General features: G+C 42.5%; 1 protein-coding gene across 24 annotated transcripts in view; it reads left to right on the top strand.

The window, feature by feature from the left end:
- KCNMA1 (potassium calcium-activated channel subfamily M alpha 1) overlaps window positions 1-16479 on the top strand; it is a 1086632-nt gene that overhangs the window by 794055 nt on the left and 276098 nt on the right. The gene's annotated exons all lie outside the window — the stretch shown is intronic.

Genomic DNA, 16479 nt, shown 5'->3' with positions numbered 1-16479 from the left:
ATGCTGTTCTATGTATAGTGCTCTGTGTGTGCCTGTGTATGTACATGTAACATAGCCCATATATTGTGTTCTGTTCTGTGTACCCATTAACCTTGTAAATAGGTGAATATCTTTTTTTTTTGCAGTAATAAAACAATATTTTTACAGGCAAACAGGTGGTCCATTACGTTATGACAGGTACTCTTGTATGGCCTTCAGGAGAACTAAGGAAAATCATTAATGTTCCTTATTTTCTTTGCTTTACTTGTAAGGCTTAACAGTGTTTTATGTAAGTCTAGTTTTTTGTTTTGTTTTTTTCTGATGGGTCAAGGTTATTATCTTAACTGGTTTGACCCTAAACATCAATATTTCATTTTATTGTGTCACTATACATGTAATCTTTGATCAGATATTTTTTAAAGAATTATCTATTTTTGTTTTTTAATGGAGTAGGAATGGGTCAAAACCTCTGCCCGCATTTTATAGACACATTTGTGCCTACTAGAGAGATTATCTTTCATTTCAGTATTGTCGTGAGGACAAGACACTAGAGGAAATCACTGCAGTAAAGACATAGGCAGCAACAGTAATGCCCCGTACACACGGTCAGATTTTCCGATGGAAAATGTCAGATCGGAGCGTGTTGTCAGAAATTCCGACCGTGTGTGGGCTCCATCGGACATTTTCCATCGGATTTTCCGACACACAAAGTTTGAGAGCAGGATATAAAATTTTCCGACAACAAAATCCGTTGTCGGAAATTCCGATCCTGTGTACACAAATCCGACGGACAAAGTGCCACGCATGCTCAGAATAAATAAAGAGATGAAAGCTATTGGCCACTGCCCCGTTTATAGTCCCGACGTACGTGTTTTACGTCACCGCATTTAGAACGATCGGATTTTCCGACAACTTTGTGTGACCGTGTGTATGCAAGACAAGTTTGAGCCAACATCCGTCTGAAAAAATCCTAGGATTTTGTTGTCGGAATGTCCGAACAAAGTCCGACCGTGTGTACAGGGCATAACACTTTTTTTTGCAGAATTGAGAAGGTTTAGGACCTCTCTCAGGTATTGATTGCTGCACCACTGGGGACATTGCTCTTAACTCCTTGTGTGGTCATGAGGACAGAAAATGAAAGGTAATTTCTCCAACAGGGATGCAGAAATACTATACCCCAGACTAAAAGTGGTTTATGACACTGATTATACAAATACCACAAATGTTATTAGTATCAGAAACACACTCTGCAAATGAATTGCCTACAAAATATTTGAAGCATGAATAAATCCTAAATATATATACACAGTATATATTTTATGTGTGTGTGTATATACTGTATGTATATCTATATAGTAGTTTACCAGTCTTTAGATAAGAAATAGTGGCTGTATTGGTTTTCTTTTTTCAGACTTTCTTTTTACCTGCTAATCCTGCATATTCCACACGTCCTGTCCCTTTGTGGCTATGCTCATTTCTCCATTGTATCTATGGAGGGAGCCATGGTTGTCCCACAGGCTGGATTTCAACAAGTCGGCCTTTGTTCACATTCATTACATCTTGATTTGATAGAAATATTAGTTCCCAAAAGAAAGGGAGAATGCTTTTGCTATCTTTTCACCTCACAGGAAGTGACAAGAACACTGCAGTTCTGGCAAGATAAACAGTTTTTTTTGTATTGACAAATGCTTGAAAATGAAATCTAATTCAGCCAACACATCTAAATACAAGTTCACTGCAATATATTACATTTTTGTTTTTTGATTACATATCTGTTCATCTCTTCATCTATGTGTAATACTGTAGATACTAAAGTATAATATAATTTTAAATGTATACACACTAGCTGCTTTCATTTAATGTATACATTTATTGGAATATATTGTCACTCCTTAACATTCGACTTTTCCCTAAGATTTTAAGCAACTTTATATCTATTTACAAAGTGATGCATAAGAAGACACAGAGAACAGGTTACTTCACAGCTGGTAAATGTGATTAGGAGTTCTTTGTAAAACCTTAACTTCTGATTCATGATAGAGTATTGATCTTATTTCCTTAACTATATGATGCAATATAGTCAGTAAAATAGTAAGACTTTTGCTAGTGTACAAGAAAATAAATTGGATTTGCATGTTTTATGCCCCAGTTTATTTAAAGTGGTTGTAAACCCTCTCAATACGCAGTGAAGTAAGCAACCTTAGATGATACACAGAGAGGAAACAAATCCTCCTACATAAGTTTTACTTGTTTATCTGCAGTTTTCTCTTCCCTACACCCCTTTCCAAAGGGCAGAATTGTGTTAAAATCTTTCTTCATCTGTCAGGAGCACAGAGGGGATGAAGAGCTGCAGTTAAAGTATGTGAGAACTGATTGGAGGAAAGGCACCCACACCCCTCCACACAGCACACAGTAGCGAAGGGAGGATACATATTAGACCAACTGTGTGCCGAGCTCCCTCATCCGTCACAAATTTATCTCATGTGTTGGGCAAACTTTTCAGAAGTGAGACATGCTGATAACAGAGGAATGAAGCACCAGAGAGAAATGACACAGCTTTGGGGAGAGATAAGTAAACACTATCGATATGTGCTTAGTTCAGATTTCATAACTGAGGTTTACAACCACTTTAAGTAATTTTTGAAATCACAATTGCTAAACCTAAAAGCAATGCAACATGTAAGTAAATATATTACTGCCTGAAGTAGCAACTTCAGATATACTTTTTAAAAATTTTCTTTAAGTTGCAGTTGCAATCCATAAATGACTGCAACTTAAAATAGAACTTTAGTCAGAAAATAAGTCCTTTTAGATCACTTCAGGCTGGCCCCTTTTGCAAGTATAGCTATGTAAAACATTAAAATGAGTGCCTATACTGTTTTAAATCCACTAATACAGTGGTTCTCAACCTCAGTCCTCAAGTATCCCCAACGGGCCATGTTTTGGGAACTTCCCTTAGATAAAATAGATCTTATCAATACCATGTCATTGATATTGATTTAAAGCAGCTATGCAAAGTAAAGGAAAACATGAAAACATGGCCCGTTGGGGGTACTTTAGAACTGAAGTGGAGAACCACTGTAGTAATACACTGTCTTACCCTGCGATGCACATGCTCAGTTGCTCTCTATTTTTAGGCACTTTGCCGAATTTGAAGAAGCCGATCCACTAACAGCCTGTAGATTTATTGTTGTTCAGGGGCTCTGGGCTTTAGCAAAATGACAGCCTCCACCAAGAAGAAACAGTAACAATGCTAAAGGCAATTTACAGCACACACTAACTTTGGTAGCATAATTATTAATGTGTATATAGATTTCATGCTAAAGAAGAGATTTTTTTCAAGTTGTTAATGGGTAAAGTTCCACTTTAAGGCAAAAAATCCTATTGATGAATTCAAGATAAATCTTTGATTCAGCTGGGCTGCCTTAGGCTATAAAAGCACACTATTGGTTCTTGTAAACTGCAGTGGAAGTAAGACAAGGGGTGTGAATAATATATTTTCAAATATGCAAGAGATGCACTGCTAGGCTACAGATAAACATGGTGGAATTGCTGAATCATTGCTGAATCACAGACATTATATTAAAGTGGTTATAAACCTCTGAAACAAAAAGTGAACACAACATATCCTTCTATAGTGTGTACTAGCCTCAATCGAAAGCACCTAGTATGATTTTGGTCTGCTCTCTCCTCCATCTGCTGTCTGCATGAGTCACCCCTGACAGGTTATGCCAACATCACAGATTTCAAGGGAATGCCCCCCCTCCAGTATAGAGCTGGTGACTGACCGCCTCAGTTGTTCATGTTTCCATATGAGACTCTGTAGAGGGGGGTCATTCCCCTCCACTCAGGTCACAGATTATACTCGGCTCTATGCTGTGCAGTGTGTGATGTTGGATCCCCACCCCTGCCTGCTGGAGCTGAGAAATAACATTTGATCTGTGTACCTTGAACTGCTATAGAGGAGAGATGCAGATAAATAGGTACAACGTGTGCAGGAGGATTTGTTTCATTTCTGTGCATCACCTGAGAATAATCACATCAGTGGTTGTTATGTGTAAGGGTTTACAATCACTTTAAGTGTTTCCAGCTCTTGGACTTGGCAAGCAAATGATGGATGTACTCAAGCAATGAAAAGTGGAGAAAACAAAGTATCTGTTAGTCTCACTTACATCACAAATCCCAAAGATAAGGGATCCTTATTTTTTCAAGTGAGACATTTAGATGCCTACTATCTCACTCCCTCGCCAGTGCAGACATCTTTTCCTGGTTGCCCTCTTTGGAATATTCTGTCATCCTTATGTGCCGGACCAGAATGATGTAACTCGTTTATGTGCAACTCAGTTTGCTCTCTGAAGGAGATTGTGAATAGGTAGGTAATTTTTTTTTTTATCATAGAAGAGACATAGCATGTCTCGAAGTATAGGAACCCATTGGGATTAACTGGTTTTCTGCAGTATTTTATCATAAAATGTGATCTGATTCTCAACTAAGTTACAAAAATAAGCAAAAAGAATTCTGGTTGGCCACACATCGGGTATAATTACCTTTATTTCAGCAAGTCTCTAAAAACATATCCAAAAACACAAATTGAGGGGAACAGCATCACTTTCAAGAAAATGCCATTTGGGCGAAACGTATGTCTGAGCGTTGCGCGAGACTGTCACGTTTGGGCCAAAAATCAATGAGGGGCTTGGAATGCATGCCATCTTTATGCTGGCAGTGGTGGTGTTATCCCATTCCATAGACACTGTATATGCAGGTGCTGGCTTTCGGGCACCAATACATGTGAATTTTACTCTTTTTTATACTACTAACCTATTTTAATAAAATACTACACCATGATACTTTTCATTCCATCTCCCGTCTGATTTTCTCATGTATGAGTGACCTGAAAATTGGAGGAATCATTGTAGCTCACCCCAGGGGGGGACCCTAGCTCTTAAGAGCAACAAAGTGCATTTTGACCCCCCTAAAAAGGAGCCAAACACCTTTGGTGAGTTTACACCCATATTTTGAGCACAAGCATTGAAGAAATTGGAAAATTGCATTGAAAGACTTTCTTGGTGTTTGGACTATATCACACTGGACTGCTTTTTTTATTTCAATTTATTTATTATAGATTTTTTTCACTTTTGTTAATATTTGTATACAAGTGCCATACCTTTATTGTATTTATGTCACAGATATAGTGAATGCAGGATCCTTTGTTTAGCAACACTTTCATGAAATTAGTTTGGTGGTGTGGTTTAGAGCTACTTTCATAAATGACATTCAGACATTTTATGATTGCTGTTCATAAGAAGCATCAGCTGACGTGAACCATGCCTCGCACAAAGGAGCTCTCTGAAGACACATGGTCAAGAGTAGTTGATCTGCATCAGGCTGGAAAGGGATAAAAAGCAACCTCAACTTGTTTAGGCATCCATCAGTTGACAGGCACATTGTCTATAAATAGAGACATTTTAGTACTATGGTTAGCCTTCCTAGAAGTCGGCACCCAGCCAAGATGCCTCCCAAGTCACAACAGAAGAATCCTCAATGAGATAAAAAAAACCCACAGGTAGCAGCTAAAGGTTTGAAAACATCACTGGAAATGGCAAACATCCCTGTCCATGAGCCTACCATGTGTAAGTCTTTAAACAGGCAGGGTGTCCATGACAGAACACCACGGAGAAAGCTGCTGCGCTCCGAAAAAAACATTGCTGCATGCCTAAACTTTGCCAAAGAGCACCTTGGAAAACCGCATTGCTACTGGGAAAATGTTTTGTGGACTGATAAAACAAAAACTGAATTGTACTATATAAGGCACAAAATGGGCACAGCTTACTGACATCAAAACATCATCCCAACAGTAAAGTATAGTGGAGGAAGCATCATGATTTGGCCTTGCTTCACTGCCTCAGGGCCTGGATCACTTGCCATCATCAAGGGGAAAATTAAATCTCAATTTTACCGAAATATGCTACAGGGTAGTGTCAAGGTGGCTGTCTGCCACCTGAAGCTTAGTAGAAGTTGGGTGATGCAGCAGGACAATGACCCTAAGCACCAAAGTAAACCACCATAGACTGGCTTCAGAAAAAAAAAGGTGCTTTTTGGGGAGTGGCCCAGTCAGAGGGCCAGACCTTAATGACAAGAATGACCTCAAGAGTGCCCTTCACACCAGGCTTCCTACAAATATGTCCAAGCTGAAGCAGTTTTGTAAAGAGGAATGGTCAAAAATTCCTCCTGAACGTTGTGCAGATCTGATCCAAAGCTATAGAAAGTGCTTGCTTGAAGTCGTTGCTGCCAAGAGAGGTTTGGCCAGCTATCACCCCCAAGGTAAATTAGAATTGTTTTTGTGTTGTCAGCTTATGCTGTCTATTGTTTGTCTATTGTGACTGATGAAGATCAGATCACGTTTTATGGTAAATTACTGCAGAACACCAGTCCTTTCCAAGAGGTTCTCATTTTTTCCTGCCACTGTATCTGGTTAGGAATGAACTACTTGCTTACTGGGCACTTTTATCTCCTTCCTGCCCAAGCCAATTTTCAGCTTTTAGCGCTGTCACAATTTGAATGGTAATTGCGCGGTCTTGCAACGCTGTACCCAAACAACATTTTTGTCATTTTTTTTTTTGAGACAGAGCTGTCTTTTGGTGGTATTTAACCACTTAAATACAGGGCACTTATACACCTTCCTGCCCAGACCAATTTTCAGCTTTCAATGCTGTCGCACTTTGAATGACAATTGCGCGGTCATGCTATACTGTACCCAAACTAAATTTTTATCACTTTGTTCCCACAAATAGAGCTTTCTTTTGGTGGTATTTGATCACCTCTGGGATTTTTATTTTCTGCTAAACAAATAAAAAAATGACTGAAAATTTTGAAAAAAAAAAAGTTTTTTGTTTCATTTACAAAACTTTGTAAAAAAAGTAAGTTTTCTCCTTCAGTGAAAGGCACTGATGGGGATGCATGGACGGGCACTGATAAGGCGGCCCTGATGGGCACTGATGAGGTGGCATTGATGGGCATTGATAGAAGGCACTGATAGGCGGCACAGATGGGCACTGATAGGCAGCACGGATGGGCACTGATAGCCGGCACGGATGGGCAATGATAGGTGACACAGATGGGCATGGACAGGCACTGGTAGGTGGCACTGATATACTGTAATGTATGTCACTGGATGCCAATCAGTGATGCCCATTGGGGGCACTGATTGGCATCCCTGGTGGTCTAGGGTGGCATACCTGGTGGTGACATCCCTGGTGGTCCTAGTGGCGTCCCTGGTGGTCCTAGTGGTGTCTCTGGTGGTCCAGTGTGGGCATCCTCAGGGGGGCTGCACTGACAATCGATCAGCACAGACCCCCCCTGTCAGAGGATCAGCCGATTGGCTGTCCTCTACTCGTGTCTGACAGACGCGAGTGAGGAAAAGCCGATCACCAGCTCTTCCTGTTTACACTGTGATCAGCCGTGATTGGACACGGCTGATCACGTGGTAAAGAGTCTCAGTCAGAGACTCTTTACCTAGATCGGTGTTGTGAGGTGTCGGACTGACACCCCACAACAACTATCACCGCAATGAGCGCCCCCGGGGGTGCCCAGCGGCTCAATATCCTGAAGATGTCATATGATGTCTGGTCAGGATATTGAAACCACTTTACCGCAGTCATTTTGCTATATGGCGGGCGGCAAGTGGTTAATCACCACTGGGTTTTTTATTTTTTACTAAAAAAAAAAATTGAAAATAAGTTTTTTGTTTCCGTTATATGTTGTAAATAAGTAGTTTTTTCTCCTTCACTGATGTGCACTGATGAGGTTGCACTGATGAGAAAGCACTAATATGCATCACTGATGGGCACTGATATGCAGCACTGATAGGCAGTAATGATGGGCACGGATAGGTGGCACTGATGGGCACTGTTGAGCAGGCACTGAAAGGCAGCACTGGCTGGCATCACTGATGGGCGCTGATTGACATCACTGCTGGGCAATATCTGACATCACTGTTTGGGCTGCACTGATCATCAGAGCACTGATGATCAGTGCCCTGATGATCTGTGCAGATCTTCCCTGTGAGGAAATGCCGCTGATCGTCCCTCCTCTCCTCACACGCAGTCAGTGTGTGGAGAGCAATGCTGATAACCGTCATGTCCTTGTTTACATGTGATCAGCTGTGATTGGACACAGCTGATCACATGGGTAAAGAGCCTCGCCATTGGCTCTTTAGCCTGGGTCCACACTATTGCGAACACAGACATTGCATGTTATTCACACCGCATTGCTGTGCAGATGACATGCAATGTCTGCAATGCGAATTCCGCCATGCAGTTGTATGGCTAAACTCGCATTGGATTCACATGAAAAAGGTGCAGGAACCTTTTTTTTCCTGCACTGAAATCGGATCGCATGGGTGTTTACACCCATGCGATCTGATTCCTGTCCAAATTCACAGTTCACACTGTGATCTGCGAACCAATCTAGAGGGGGTGTCATTAACTTTGTATTGACACTCGCAGCTGTACGCAGAGGGCAGTGTAAACTGCCTGCGAAGGAGATACGATGTGGGAACTGGCACTGGGATCGCGCTGGTTCCCACATCGCAATAGTGTGAACTCAGGCTTACTGAGATCAGTGATACGGCATGTCCCAGTGACAGAGCGCACCACCAATCGCTGTGCGGGCGTGCAATCGCGGCAAGAGTGGGACGGTGTCATATGCGTCATCCCAGAACGAAAGAGCCACCTTGCCCCTGTCATATACCCAAAGGATACAGCTGTACAAGAAGTCACAAAAAAGAGAAATGACAGCTATATAAGAAAGAAGTGTCCACTGATCTACCTTAACATTCCTTTTAATAGAGGTCAAACGTATCACGTAAAACACAGGATCACTGAATGCCTTAAAGGCATTTTGGGCCTAAGGGATACGGAAGGAGGGTGGTGTTCCCCCCTCATATACCCCCAATAAAGGATAGAACATATATGCAGGTTTAAGCAAAGGGGGGGGGGCTTTTTTTTAATTTATTTTTATTTACTTTTTTTTTTTTTCTTCCTTCTTTCTCCCTCTTTCTTCCCCCTCTCTTCTCCTTATACGGAAGTGTGACTGAAGGGTGGGAGAGGTAAAAAGATGGAGGCAAGGGGGACGGGGTGGAGGTGAAGAGGAATTATAATCATCATAGCAATAATCGATACTTGAAGTGGTTTTTTTTGCACAGGATTGCACAATATAAGACGAGGCGGTGAGGAAGTTGATGTTCAAATTGTAGGGGGAGAGGACAGCAGGAGGGATAGTAGCCAGAGTGTGCATAAAATAATCAAGAAAGGGATATTAAATTAGAGAGGAATAAGGAGGGATAGGGTGAAGTGGAAACAGAAGAGGTGGGTAAGAAAGGATAGGAAGGTAATTATAGTAGAGCAAAAGGTTAGAAAGTAAAGGATAGGTTTTAGAAGGGAGGTAAACTGCTATCTGGTTATGTAACCTGTTGGTCTGTTTTCTCCTTATGTGTCATATCGGAGGCTATATAATATATTTTTGTAACGTAAATTAAATATTTAAATAAAAAAGGAGTAGGAACTGTAGAGCAGGGGTCTCAAACTTGCGGCCCTTCAGCTTTTGCCAAACTACAATTCCCATGAGGCATTGCAAGGCTGACAGTTACAAGCATGACTCCCACAGGCAGAGGCATGATGGAACTTGTAGGTTCGCAACAGCTGGAGGGCCACCAATTTGAGACCCCTGCTGTAGAGGAACAAAAATTTTCACAAACCAATAAAGAGCAGTCAGTAAACAGCCTAAAATAGTGACCCTATAAAAGGTTGCTGTAGGTAACCCAAGGATCCTACTTATTATGGTACTTGGGAAGGGAGTCATGGATAAGGTGGAAAATTACTTTATATGCTGAATGAAGTGAACCCTAATGACCACTTGTTCTCGAAGGAAATATTCTGTGACTTTCAGTTATACATAATAGTCAATGTCACAGCCCCCCCATGAAAGGTCAGATCACTTTACAATATGCCTTTTGGGTCGAAGGATGACGGAGGAACTACATATAATGAGCTAAAGAAAGATCCAGCCTGACGCTAGTGAACTGATGAATAAGATTCCATACCCTACCCCAAAGGATTCATGATCATTTAATCTATCTTGTGAGTACCTTTTATACTTCTCGTTTTTATCAATAAAACATATTTCATGAAGACATATGCTTGCTAGGACCTGCTACAGCCACTTAAAGAAGACCTCCCCCCACGCTAATACAGTATGTAATGCATTTACCTATGTCCACAATGCCTGTCCTTCTTTTGGTTCCCTTTTCAGGGAGCCTCTATGTAGTTAGTTTTTGTGCTCCTGCATTTCACATTTTGAAAAGTATGTAACCCTGCGCAAGCACAAAATGGAATGCATTATGTCATATTACGCATGCGCTATACAACATTTCTCTGTTTGTTTTTTTAAAAGCCTTCCCCTGAAATCTTGTGGCAACACAGGTAGAAAGTTTGGGTTCTTTTGTAACCGCAAATGCATTTAATGTAGTATGGCATATTGGGAGATGAAGCACATGAAGTCTTGTATTTCATCCTATGCTTGTGCAGTATACAAGTACTGCAAGATCTCATGAGATCTCACAGCTTAGGTACAGGACCTCTCTGAAGGCACTAGTGACAGTGCCTGCGCAGGGGCCATGTGTGCGGCCAGCGCTACATCACTAGTGCCTTCAGAGGAACCAGGATGTAGATGCAAACAAGGAAGTAAATCAAAAACTCTTTTTTTTCAGCGTTAGATGATTTCACATAAGCATGCAGTGATGCTGATAACTTTTTATTGTTTTTACCAATTGATTTTACTGACAGAATAGCTGTAGTATACTAGGCCTCCTTTGGGCCCAGTATACTTTTGCCATCATCTTGTATAAAAGCAGTATATACTGTATAGCAAGTGCTATATAACAAGCTGCTAGCTTAAATAAACTTTCAGTTTTATTTAACGTAATACATTCTGGGTATGAAAAGGTCTTGTTTTTTTTTTCTTTTAGAAAGCAGCCACAGCTCTCTTTCACTGCCAAGATACCACCTTAGTTTTGTTTTACCTGGATGTATTTAGCTGATTTAAACTGAATGTTCAATTCAGATTTAAGCCCTGTATACACGGGCCAAATATCAGTTGAAATCAGCTGGTACAGTAGAAACTGGCCGACATTCAGCCAGTGTCTACAAGTCCTTGCCCGATTGAAGCTGATCTGACAACCAGCTTCTGTCAAACGAGCAAATGTAGCTACCCTGTAAGAGGGTGTCAGGTCACAGCAGCACAAAAAAGAATTTAAAGATTTTGAGGGGTCTAAGAGCAATAGAAGATACTTTTTTGATTCAAGAATACATACTTAAAGATAACTTTTTCTTTTTAAACCAGAGTATAATGTCACTTTAGAGTTACATTCTTTATCGAGATTCCACTGCCCCTATTAGTTGCTGGACCAATCTATTTTGCTGCTATGTCCACTGCCTATTGCAGCTTAATGGGGGGCATTTGGCAGGAGGCAAAAACACAGCTCAACCGCACATTTTTGTCACCTGCCAAATGCCCCCCCTTAAGCTGCAATAGGTGCCGTGATGCTTCGCACCCACGGCAAAGTTTACCCAACTTGTAGCAATGCCATCCGCCAAATACTACACAGTCCTGTCAACGGGGAAACTCCACAAACGCCATGCAACCTTGTGCAATGCATGGGGCTGCGGCACAATTGTTGGTAGAATGGGGTTAAAACAAGTGGTGAGGAGGTGTCTGTCAGGGCTGGGCTCTCAGCTCTCCCTTCTCAGTGCTCAGGTTACTCATCGGTTGGTTATTTGCCAGCACTCATTGTTCCACAGTGGCTCACCTGGTGATAGTTTCCTGCCCGTTAGTCCAGCCTACAGCCAAGCCAGCCCCTTCTGGCTGTTTAAACTGCCTTATTCATTCCTTCTGTGCCCTCGCCTTGGTCAAACATATCTGGAGACTCTCTGCTGTGTTCCTGTTGAAATACTTGCCTGGATGACGTCCCTTCTGGTTCCTGATCCTGTCTGCTGCCTCTGACTACACGGATCTCTGGCTTCCTGATTTACTGACTTGTTCTGACTATCTGCTTTAGCTACCGAACCCTGGCTATGTTTTGACTACGTTTACTTATCTGTACCGTTTTTACCATTAGATTAAAAGGTGTGATTTTACTGCATTTTCTGTCTTCATCTGATTCATGGTTCCTGACGGTAGGCGAAGGCCAGGAATTCAGTAGATGCAGGCAATCCACCTAGTGGTAATATTTTTTCCAGGTCAAATGAGCAGGACCACTGCATGGATCAGTGTGCCATAGCGTTACAGAAGCTCCTGATCCACACTGCTCACCTGGATTCTCCCTCTGTTACTGTTCCGGTACAACCTGTGTTGCAGGCCATCCCTGCTGCTGCTCCAGTTTCTATGCAGGCAGCGTCTCAAATATTACCTCTGTAATTGGTATGTCTGGTTCCGCTCCACTTCCCCAATGATTTGGGGGTGATCCAGTTCAATGCAGAGGATTTCTCAACCAGGTTTTGGATGTAATTTGAGATGCTGCCCCAGGCATTCCCCACGGACAGAAGCAAAGTAGGCTTCATTATTTCTTTGCTTTCTGATAGAGCCCTGGCCTGGGCAAACCCTCTATGGGAGATGTAAAAACCCTGGGTTCATGGCTTCCTTTAAAAAAGTATTTGACGTTCCCGCGCGCTCCACTTCTGCCGCCAAGAGCCTCATGACCATCAAATAGAGTACGAGAACTGCTGCCAATTACTGCTGCAGATCTCCAGATCTGTAGCCCAAGACATACCTACAGATCTGGAGAAGTTAATCATGTTAGCCATTCTCATTGACTCCAGACTCGGAGAAAACTTCCTTTAAGGAGCACTTGCAGAAACCACCTGTACATTTGGCTTTGCAGTCCCACCCTTGCCTCCCTCACCTTCCATGCCTCCTGGTACCAAGTCTGCCAGCGAAGTAGAACCCATGTAGTTGGGCTTCACGTGTCTCTCTACGGATGAGAAGGCCTTTAGGAGGAGGGAGAGATTGTGCATTTATTGTGGCAAGACAGGTCACTTTTTGAAGTCTTGTCCCACCCGTCCAGGAAATGCTTGCACCTGAGGCCCTGTAGGTGATAGATCTTAGAGGGCGTTATATCCCCAGTTATCCTGAAGGATAAGCCTCTAGTTCAGGTTACCCTTTCTTAGTATGAGTCATCCATCGATACACAGGTTCTAATCGACTCTGGGGCTGCAGGCCTATTCATAGATGGTGCCTTTGTGTCCAAATCACTAAATTCCACTGCAGCTTCGTGCCACTCCACTTGCCATTGATGGGAGAACTCTACAGCCTGCCCAAGTGACTCATGAGACTGCTCTGTTGACCATGGCCGTAGGGGCTCTTCACCATGAGATAATTTGATTTCAAGTCATTTCCTCACCTCGTTACCCGGTGGTTATTGGTTATCCTTGGTTACAGAGGCACAACCACTCTTTTGATTAGCTTCGTGCTGAGATTTTTGGTCGCCACAATGCAGTAAAACATGTTTTCAGAAAGTGGCTAAGGTCTTGGGCACCTCTTCACTCTCTTCCTTGCCAGAGGAATATCGCAAATTTAGCAATGTCTTTGACAAAGGTCAAGCCGTTAGTTTGCCTCTATGTCGGTCGTATGATTGTGCAATTGACCTTTAACCTGGTCCCATGCTCCCTCATGGCCGAGTTTACCCTTTGTCTGTCTTGGAGGATAAAGCAATGGAGCTCTCTCTTCTCAGTGCTCAGGTTGCTCAGCTGTCGGTTAATTGCCAGCACTCATCGTTCCACAGTGGCTCATCTGGTGATCATTTCCTGCTCGTGAGTCCAGCCTACAGCTAGCCCCTTCTGGCTATTTAAACTACCTGGTTCATTCCTTCCATGCCTTCGCTTTGGTCAAACATATCTGGAGACTCTCTGCTGTGTTCTTGTTGAAAGACTTGCCTGGCTGACGTCCCTTCTGGTTCCTGATCCTGTCTGCTGCCACTGACTACGCTGATCTCTGGCTTCCTGATTTACTGGCTTGTTCTGACTATCCACTTTGGCTATGTTTACTTATCTGTACCATTTTTACCATTAAAAGGTGTGAGTTTACAACATTTTCTGTCTGTCTGATTCATGGTTTCTGACAGCGTTGTATCGCTTCCTAACAGCCTGTCAGTAGCCACTGCAGGACGATCCGAAAGTGGATTGGGCTTCAGAGGCTATCAGTAGCACCTTCTTTTTGTTCTACTGGTCATATGCTTTCATAAAATATATGATTTGGGGGGTCTTTCACAAACTCTGAAAGCTTTAAGTGAAGAATTATAACCTCCAGATTTTTAGATAAAAATATTTCAATTTTTGCTTACAGTTTTCACCATTTTGCAAAAAAGGTGCAATTTTGAAATTTAAAAATATTAGTTATTTACTAATTCAAAAACGGTTTGGCTTTTATATATGGTAGGAATTTAGCAGGAATTTTGTAAAAATTTGCTGTTTGTATCTGTTGATATTGATTTTAGTGTATTTTTAGTGAAAATATTGTTTTGATAAACATTTGCATAAATATTATAATATAAATATAAATTTATTCTACAACTCATGCATTTTGAGAAAATATAGGGTTTGCGGGGTCTTTTACAAACTTTGAAAGCTGTAACTGAAAAATTAAAATATCCAGATTTTTTGAGAAATTTGGATGTTTACATTTTTGCATACGTTAATTTTTTTTACCATATATAAAAAGGTGCAATTTAAAATTTACAAATATGTTATTTATTATTCAATTTCAGCTAGGCTTTTATATTTAGCAGGGATTTTGGAAAATGTGCGGTGTTTGTATCTGCTAATAATGATTTTTGTGTATTTTTAGCAAAAATATTGTTTGATAAACATTTGCGCAAATATCGCAGCGCCTTAAAAATCAGTAGCACATTATTTTTATTCTACTGGTCACATGCTTTCAGAAAATATATGGTTTAGGACAGGGGTCTCAAACTGGCGGCCCTCCAGCTGTTGCGAAACTACAAGTCCCATGAGGCATTGCAAGGCTGACAGTTACAAGCATGACTCCCGGGGGTGTGGTCTCAGCACGGACGAATGAGGAGATGAGATAGCTGAGCTCCCGGTCTGAGGTGACTTGTCAGCCGTACGAATCAGCTTTAACCCTGCATTCACGGCTCTTCCAGCCCCGGTGGTAACGGGGAACACAGCGGACTGTTCTATTCTGACCGTTCCCGACATGGAACGATACCTGCGGCCGAATCCACAGACGGGGCCTCTACCCCGACTGGGAACAAGATGGCGCCGGCCACCTGTAACCATGCTGCTTCGGATCCCGCAGCACCACAAAAAGGAGAACACCGTGAGGACAATGACATGCCCCGTTCTCCCCTCCTAGCAACCTCTCTCACCATGCATGCCTCGCTTCTTTATTATGTCCCCTAAGGCAGGGAATGGGACATTCCACGTGGACCCGTGCTACTCATTGGAAGGGATGCTTCCCCACAGGGCCTCAACTACAGCCACAACAATACAACAGACACCCGGCTGCATGGTTCTACTGCACAGGTCAGTGAGTACTATACCTAAAGCCACCCTACAGCACAATCCCCTCCTGCACAACTGACAGAGCAGACTTAGTGGACCTTCTACCCACAAGAGCTGACTTTGAAGCCTTAGCAAATGGGGTAGAATCTGCACTAAGGGGAGAACTGCAAGTGCTTAAGCAGGAAGTGTCTGAAGTAGATGACAGGGTAACAGCACTGGAACAGGATAAAGGGGCAATGACACATAAAGTAGACCACCTTCAATCTGCCCACACTGACCTGTCTGATCAAGTCATGCAGCTTCAACTTCTTGACAACCTTGAAAATTGCAGCCGCAGACAGAACATTCAGCTCCGGGGCATCCCAGAGACTGTGACGCATGCGGAAATGCATTTACACGTTACCGCCATCTTTAACAGGTATCTCAACCGCCCCCCAGACACAGAAGTTGCCATTGATAGGGTACACAGTATCCTCGGCCCTAGACCTACCTTTCAAGACAGACTCAGAGACGTACTCTGTCGCCTGCATGCCTACAAGCTTAAAGAAAGAATTGTTCAACAGGCTTGGAAAGTAGGAATTCTGGAATTTGACGGGGTCCCTGTCCAACTCCTGCCAGACATTTCCAGAAAGACCCTGCTGATGTGCAGAGCCCTGAAACTAGAGAGAATCATGGAGCTAGGAATGTCCTACACATGGGGCCACCCATTCCACCTAATAGTACGCAAAGCCAATCTGTCCTTTTCGCTGCGTCACCCCTCGGAACTACCTGACCTATTCAACTTTGCAGAGATGGAGCCCTTACCAGTTCCGAATTGGCTCATTATTGATGTCCCATCTGATCCACCAGGCGGTGCGTCTCAAGGCAGACCTCAACGAGCATGAGACAGTCGCCAATCCCACAGGAACAGACAATGGACACCATGAAA

The sequence above is a fragment of the Aquarana catesbeiana genome, linkage group LG08 (genome assembly GCF_042186555.1).
Source record: "Aquarana catesbeiana isolate 2022-GZ linkage group LG08, ASM4218655v1, whole genome shotgun sequence".
NCBI classification, from domain to species: Eukaryota; Metazoa; Chordata; class Amphibia; order Anura; family Ranidae; genus Aquarana; species Aquarana catesbeiana.
This window is presented reverse-complemented; position numbering and strand designations above follow the sequence as displayed.